Genomic DNA, 8,042 nt, shown 5'->3' on the forward strand with positions numbered 1-8,042 from the left:
CCCGCCGCCGGGCCCGGCTTTCAGGGCGGCGGCCCCGCCCCGGGGGCGGCCCCACGGGGGTCGCCGGGGGAAGTCTCCCGCTGCCCGGGGCCTGTCCCACCGACCTCCCGCCTGCCCGGATCCCTCTCGGGCGTGCTCGGGTGCGGGTTGTGGCGGGATGGAGCTCGGCCGTCGATGTGGGCTGGAGCAGCCCGACGCCGCAGCCCCCGTTTCGGAAGAGCCGTGCGCCGCTTGCAAACGATCTTTAAAGTTTCAAACCGCCCCCGAACGAAGGCAGAAGTGCTGGAGGGAAATGTGAGGCTTCAAAGAAGTAGTGGAGTTTAAGGGGAGAAAAGGGAATTTTCTGAGGCTGGTAACGCTCCTCGGTTTGTGAAAGCAGAGCAGCAGCAGGCAGAGTTCTCTCACCTTCTCATTCCTCACAGCCATCGGGTGGGTATCCCTCACCAGAATGAGAAGCCAGAGGACAAAGATAAACAGAAACCTGCATTGTCTTCCTCCTACAATAAACCCCACGGAGAAACCGTGGGGTTTAGGGTCTCTGTGCTGGTAGAGCATTATATTCATGATGGCCCAGCTTGGGAGTAGATTTGATATCAATGTCACCTGTGTATTCACCTGCAGTGACTTTAGGCACCTGAGATTGAGCTGGTCTCCATGTGTGCTCCTAGAATCATTATTATCTCCTTTGAGACCCTTATAGTTATTTCTAGGTTGCCTTTGAATCATTATATACATATTTCGATTTTATTCACATGATTACTTTAGAGATGCTCTCAGAAGCAGCAGAAAAGGCTTTTTAAAAGTATTTAATGTTTGCCCTGAGAAGGTTTCTATTTGATCTGAGGGGGGAAAAAACCCTGAGGAGCTGAGTTTAGTTTTACTCAGGAAATTCTTTCAGAGAGATCACAACAGAGATCACACAGCAATGTCCAGCTTTTCCAGAGTGCAAAGAAAAAGGAGATGCTGTAAAGCTGATGTGTTTAAATAGCAGCACGGAAGCATCTCAGTACAGGGATTCCCTGGACAGCAGCCTGGGATCACCTTTGGACCTCAGAAAAATTATCATTAAGATCTTAATGCAACAGCAAGGCCACAAGCACTCCTTGACCATGCTCCGGTGGGGAACCCCAGCATGGGAGAGGAACTCATTAGGCAATGACATGGAAAAGTCTACATTTTTAGGGAACACCTGCCCAAGTCCCTTGCAGGCAAGAGTAGAGTCACTCCACAGGTTTCTTTGTCATCTGTCCTTGCCTCATTGCCAAAAGTAGGGCCCTGCCTTAGGTTGAGGGCTCCCTCATGGAACCTGTCCTTCAGTCTCTTCTTCCCAGTGTTTCCCACCATGGCTGCCTGGCAGTGGTGGCCTCATGTGCCCCATGGTAGCTGCCCCATCTCCTGTGTGGGCTGAAGGTACCTGGCACTGCTCCATGGCATAAAGGTCACTTTTTGGGGCCATCTCTCTTCCCAGGACCCAAAGCCCATCTACCCCAGACAGGGAGCATACTGATCCAGGTTTTTAGGAAAGAGATGTTCATCAGTTTCTAACATGGTTTGCAACTTGGCTTTGGAAACCACCAGCATGGCTAATAACCAACAAGGTCCCCTGGTATTATGATCCTGCCAACTGGTTTTTTGCTAAAAAATATCTTTAACAAAACTAACTTGAGGAAACACTACCCATGTTTTGAAATATTTTGCAAGTGAAAAGCACCCTGCCATTTGGCAGGGATGGAGACAGTGAGATTTTATGGGATTAGATGCAAAGCTCAGGACACTGAGAAGGGCTTCTCACACCTGGTTTTCCCCCATGCTCTCACAGGAGAAGATCAGGCAAGAAGTGACACCTTGTTTAAACTACCTGTATTTATCCAACATCTCACACAATTCCAGTGAAACCAGGTCCAGTTTGGAGAGAAAAAAAGACCTTCAAGCTTAAAGGACTTTCACAAGAGCTCATTGTTACCTGTGCATGAGGATGTGGATGATAAGTGTCCATCCATCTGAGCATTCTTGTCATCCCAGGCACTCTCAGTGCTGGCAGAGAGGGATTTTGATTTCATGTCATACCTGCAAAGGGGGAAAAAGGAGCAGAGATGATGGATTCCTCTTCTGGCTGCACCACCTAAGCCTTTGTTCTCCCCACAAAATCCTCGACTGAAATACCCTATAAATACAGGGGCCACCCCATAGATGCACAACTTAGCTGCTCTGCCCCGCCTCAAGTACTGCACACAATGGATTTAAGGTTCTTAGGAGTGGAATTGCAAAATTTAACTCAAAGTGACTGGAACCAGGTAAAATCCCAGCCTGCAGAGAGAATGTGGCTATCTTGCTGCATGCCTAAAATGTGTTCAGCTTCTCCAATTGCTTTAGGTGACTCAGCTAAGCCTGAATGAGAAGAAAAACAAACTAAACAACAAACAGCTCAGAACAATTTTTACTCATCCAGCTGGACTTTCCGTGGAACACTGTAAATTTGAGAATATTGAACTGTGGACCTAGTGGCATTAGTATTAAAGCAACACACTGAAGATAGCTGCTGTGTGTGCAGCTCATGTACCAAACTCAGCAACCACTCTGCCTTGGCTTATTTCCTCAGAGGAATAAATAAGATTTAGAGGTAGGCAGTATTTTAAAAAGTAGTGAACTCTCCTAAATAAGGACTTTGGCTTCAGCTTTGCACTGTGCAGTAAAGTTCAAGGCTGAAGAGCTCAAACCTGTGTTTTGAAAAGCTTTTTTTAAAAAAAAAAGAATGTGCTTCAGTAGGTCCATTGAGGCTAGAAGCATTTGCACAACCATTGCCTGGTCCTGCTGTGGGTCAAGGAACCCTCCAGCTGAGGACACCAGCAATGCTGTTTTATTAAGCTGATATTGATAATAAATAATAAATGGCAACTATTGCCAAGTAAAGAGCAAAATAAGGAGCTCGTGGCCAAACCCCCAGCTTTGCAGAAAGGCTTAATCAAACTGTACATGGGAAAACATGGATAAAAGTGCAGATTATTGATCTGGAAACAAAAATGAGTGGCAGCTGACAAATGCCTCATTCTTTGGGCCAGACTCAAAGTATTGATGTGAAATGAAACATTTGGGTTCTCATGAACAGACTAGGGAACAAAAAACCAAACCAAATATTTGGATTTGTGCTAGGACTTTGCTCCTCACCTTTACAGAAAAAAATCCAAACACATGCACAGTTAAATGGAAATAATTTTCCTCATCAAATGGCTTCAGCTTCCCTCAGCTTTGCACTGACTGGAGACACTGAGGAAGCCAACACCAGCCATCAGCATTTCATCCTTCACTGGGCAGGTGTTTCACAGGTGGTTTGGGTCCTGCATGGATCCTGCAGAAAGCCGCAGGATGTGCCCCGTTTTCCCCAGACCCTGGTTTGTATCAGGGTGGTGGGTGTGGGAGGTGGGTGTGCTGGCTGAGCTGCTGTGCACTGCTCGGGCTGCCAAGGGTGGCCACGATGCATTCCTGCCCAGCAAGGGGTCTGTGAGCATCCCAGCAAAGGAGAATGCTGCAGGAGCAATGAAAGGCAAACTGAAAGGAAATTGAAATAGAAATAATACAGTCAGTGAAACCCCCTACTATTCATACAATTTCTTGGAAATCAAGTCAGAGATGAAGCTGTCTGCTGCAGAAAAGAAATAGATTCTTCTTTCCAACCCATCCTCAGATGAGTACAAGCTGCTTATAAGCAGTAGACCCCCACCTTCCAACAAGGATGCCTTTCTCTTGCCCCTCCTACCATCCTACTCCCTCCCTCTGCCCAGCAAATTCCTGTTCTGGGCTAGATCCTGGGTCCATCTTTCTGGAGAGTGTGTGGGTTCAGGGTGCAAAGAAGGGCAATGACAGTTCAGGTCAGGTACTGATGGATGTGGTGTGACACAAAGACTACCATCCCACAGACATTTCCATCTACAGATTCCCATCAAAGCTAAGTTTCTCCAGCCTTCCCAGCCAGCCCTCCAAGTTGAAGCTTCAGTCCTCTGCTGTCTTCTTCATTTTGGACCAGCAATGGGATCCCTTGAGTGTTATAAGGAAGCAGACAACCTCTTCCCACAAGGATACCATTGAAATGAGGGGTCAGGACATCAGAAGAGATCTGAGATTTCCCAAAAGAAAAGCTGATATTTCCCCCAGCTACATACTGCTCATTGCTACCCAGGGACTGCAGTCTCAGTTACAGTTCATTACTTTCATTATTTTAGTCTCTGTCTGGAATTTAACATTGTCCAAATAAAGCCTGAGCTGTACAGCCTCCACAACACTCTCCCCTCTGTCAGGTCCTACTCACCTAAGCAAATGGGAAGGGAAGGAGTCATTCCTGGAACAATGCTAAACAGAGATTACAGAGTTAACTCGACTCCTCCATTCAGTGAAACCAAATTGGATTTGCCAAGCTAGCAGCCCCTCTCCTGCCTTCCCTGGCTGGTATCAATCTAATTAAATACTCTTTATCCCATGCAGCTTTTTTATTCTCAGGTCAACTTACTGGAAAAGCAGAAAAAACAGCCTCTGAAGGATTGGATTTGGGGTCAGCTGGCAGAACTCTTCATAAACAGCCAAAGCAGCATCAGCACAGAGGCATCAGAGCAAAAACCTCAACTCACGGCTGGGAGGAACAGTGGCAGCATATCTGCTTTTCCAAGCAGGCTTCCCAAACATGGGTACTTGGAACCTGCATGTAATAAATCCCTAGGACAGCTGATGTAGGGGTGTCAAAGGCAGAGCAGCTTTCTAATTAGGAAGAGACTCTATCTGCAGGAGCCTCTTCATTTTGCTGTGGGATACAGTATAAGAAATTAAGGCCTGTAATAACAGATCCCTCATAATGACACCATCTTCTGTGCAGAAACCCACAGATTGTTTTCCCTCTACTCAAAAATACAGCTCTTCAGCTTCTTGGTGGTGATGAGCATTGTTGCTCTCACAGTGATTCCTCTTTGGTACTTGGCATAGAGGGAATTTTTACCACAGGACACTTGCAGCCCCTGCCGGATCTCCCTGATGCAGCAGGAGCAAGCACAGGTGAAAGGGCCCAGGGAGGGGGTGAGCTGGCATTCTGGTTCCTGCTCAAGCAAGTGCCTCATCCTGTGGACCACCTTGTCCCTGGCTGCTGATTGAGAACTGGCAGCTTTGTCCTGGACTCAGAAGAAAAAGGAGCTTTATCAGGAGCTTAGCCATTGCCCTGCACCAGCCTTTCTCCATCAGCTGGGATTTCTCTCCTCACCACAGGACCCTGGAACATCTAGGGCATCTCACAATCCCAAGGGGCACTTAGATGCAGTCCCCCCACTAGGCTGCTTTCTAGCAACTTGCCATCAGCCAACAAATCACTATTTGATTTGTTTCCCTGCCCTGCAGATCACCCTGAAGCCTCACTTCTGCATTTCTTCACCGATTCAGATGTTTGTTCCCCAGGTCTCTGAATACATGAACTCTGCACAGCTCTGGGAGACTGCCCTCCAGAGCTGGAGAAATCTCAGTGTCAGGAAGGAAAAAAAAGACTTCTACATGCAATGATAAGAGCAGCATTTTAAGATGCCAGTCACTGGCAATGCCCACTGAAACAAGGTGCCATCACGGCCTGAGGAACTCCAGGAGCACTGTCTGTTTAGTGAAGCTAATTGCTCTCAACCAAAAATGGGCACACCCCTCTCTGTCCCCAGGGGAAAATATCCCAGCTGCTGTAAGTCCTGCCGTGCCTGTGGTCAGGAGGCTTTGGAAATGCTGGACACTAGTGGAGGGCGGCTCAGGTGGCTCCAAAGGCACTTGCTATGGTGCTGGCAAGAGTCCCCTGTTGGGAGGAGGCATGAGGAACTGCAGGAGGACGAGCACAGAGATGAGTAGGAAAGCTGTGAAGATGCCTGGCAGATCTTCCTATGATCCCTTACTTCTGGCATGAGGAGCTCATACATTAGAAGGAAAGGTTGGCACCTTGTATTTATGTTGCAATTTTCAACAATTTGAATATTTGTTTTCAAACAAATTGAAAATTGCAATTTTCAATTGCATTTTCTTAGGATGGGGAAAGACTGCTCTGCTTTCTAGGCCTGATCAACAGGAGACCAGCATTAAATGATAATCTGTTACTCAATCTGTGCTGTTTGTTACTCTCTGGCTCATGGCTCCAGGAGAAGCAAAGGACACTGTTTCTACCTGAAACCTTCCCCAAGCTTCAGCACAAGCAGAGGATAATCTCCAGAGGTAAAACTCTCATGAGTTTCAAACAGGAGCAGAGCTTTCTGCTATTTTCCCAAAAATTATTCTCAGTACTTTATTCTGTTTGCAATAGGAGAGAGAAATCATCTCCACATTAATCAATTAATAAGCAACGGTGGCGAGAAGTTGTGCTGGTGGGAGCTGTGAGCTAAGTGTGGTGGGTTGCACAGATTTGTGACTAATGGACTACATTAATTCCCAATTTGTCTCAGCCTGGATGGCTGGCTCTGGCAGAGGGGGAAGATTTAGGATGATTAGAATTCCCATTTTAGGAAGCAGCTATTTACTGTTGTTACTGCACATCAGGGAATACTTTAAAAAGCTCAAAATGTATCAGTCAGCTTTTAACCTCCTTTAGCAGGGAGTGGGAAGTAGGTCCTGCAGCTGTGGTACAGAGCTGTCTGAGTTCACACTGGCACACAGCCACAGCCCTTCTTCAGTGCCTCTCAGAGGGGAAGGCACTCCCACTATGTATATCAGGGGTGAAATTCCTTGCCAGCAAAACCTGAATACCAGATTTAAGAGCACAAAAGAGCAGAGCAGCTCCGTCCAGAAGAGCTTTTTGCCCCCATTTCCTAAAGGTGGATCAGTTAGGTGCAATTCTGAACTGAGATGCTCATGGTAAGACCCCTTCCAGGGCAGCATTTCCAACTGGATGACCAGGGCTGCTGGTCCTTCCCTCTTGTTTGCTCACACAGAATGTATACATGCATGGGGCAAAACAGAAGGCCTTGCTGTCACCTCAGTTGCTGCCTCCCCTTCTTTGCTGTTACCCCTAAATATGGTGAAGGCAACTGCTCTCTTGTCTGACAGCAGTCATGGCCCAGGGACCAAGCCATGGTGTCACACATAACCCCAGCCGGAGCCTCTGAGCCCTTCCTGTGTGACCAGACTGCAGCACAGCACTGTGGAGATGCCCTCAGCTGCAAGGGGAATGAATGCCAGCAGCAGGCCTGGGAGGCAGGCCACCTCCTCTCCCATACCAAACTCTGCTCCCACCACTGCCAGCAAGCTGCTAGCACAGTACCTGTGTGTGACAGGAAGGAACACAGAGCATTGGTGATACTCAAAGATTATGGATGCCCTGGGAGAACAAGTTAGCAACCCTTTCCTTCAGTAATACCTCTGCCTGATGTCTGTTCAGTCTCCCAGGAACTCCAGGAATCCTTGCCACTGACAGCCCACTAAAGCTGCTGAATGTGGCTTCTGGGCTCTGCCCCTCACCCTCCCAGAGAAGCACATGGGCCAGGATAGGCAGGGATCACAGGAGGCCACCCCTAGAGCAGCTCAAGCAGCAGGGAAGAAATGAGAAATGAGGGTTCTCTCAGCTACGCACCTGCTTGGAAGGCCCACATCTCATGGAAAAGCAGCACCTTCCCTGCTCTGCAAGCATCCCCCCAAACCTCCTGGCTTGGCTTGGCACTAAGGGACACTGGTTGTTCCTTTCCTGAAACACACTGGCACTTGCCCATGGTCTCTATGGGCTCAAGATACTGAAAATAAAAGTCATTATTTCTGAAATGCAGAAGAGGTACAAGAGGGGTGCTCTGGATGCAACATGAATTCTTTTCAGTCAGGCTGATAGTGCTGGATGTACCAGGCAGAAAGAAAGTAAAAAAATGAAAACCTTCATTCCTCCCCACCCCCAAAGCCACACACACAAAAAGCCAAACCCCAGGTCTTCAAGAGCTCTCACTAGCACTCCTTTATAGTTGTTTCTCTACCACTCAGCCTGCCCACAACACACTGATGGCTGGAATAAAGACAAAAGGCTTTCCATAACTAATATGGAAAACACTGATGTCTAATGA

This window comes from Molothrus aeneus, chromosome 1 (assembly GCF_037042795.1).
Source record: "Molothrus aeneus isolate 106 chromosome 1, BPBGC_Maene_1.0, whole genome shotgun sequence".
NCBI lineage: Eukaryota > Metazoa > Chordata > Aves > Passeriformes > Icteridae > Molothrus > Molothrus aeneus.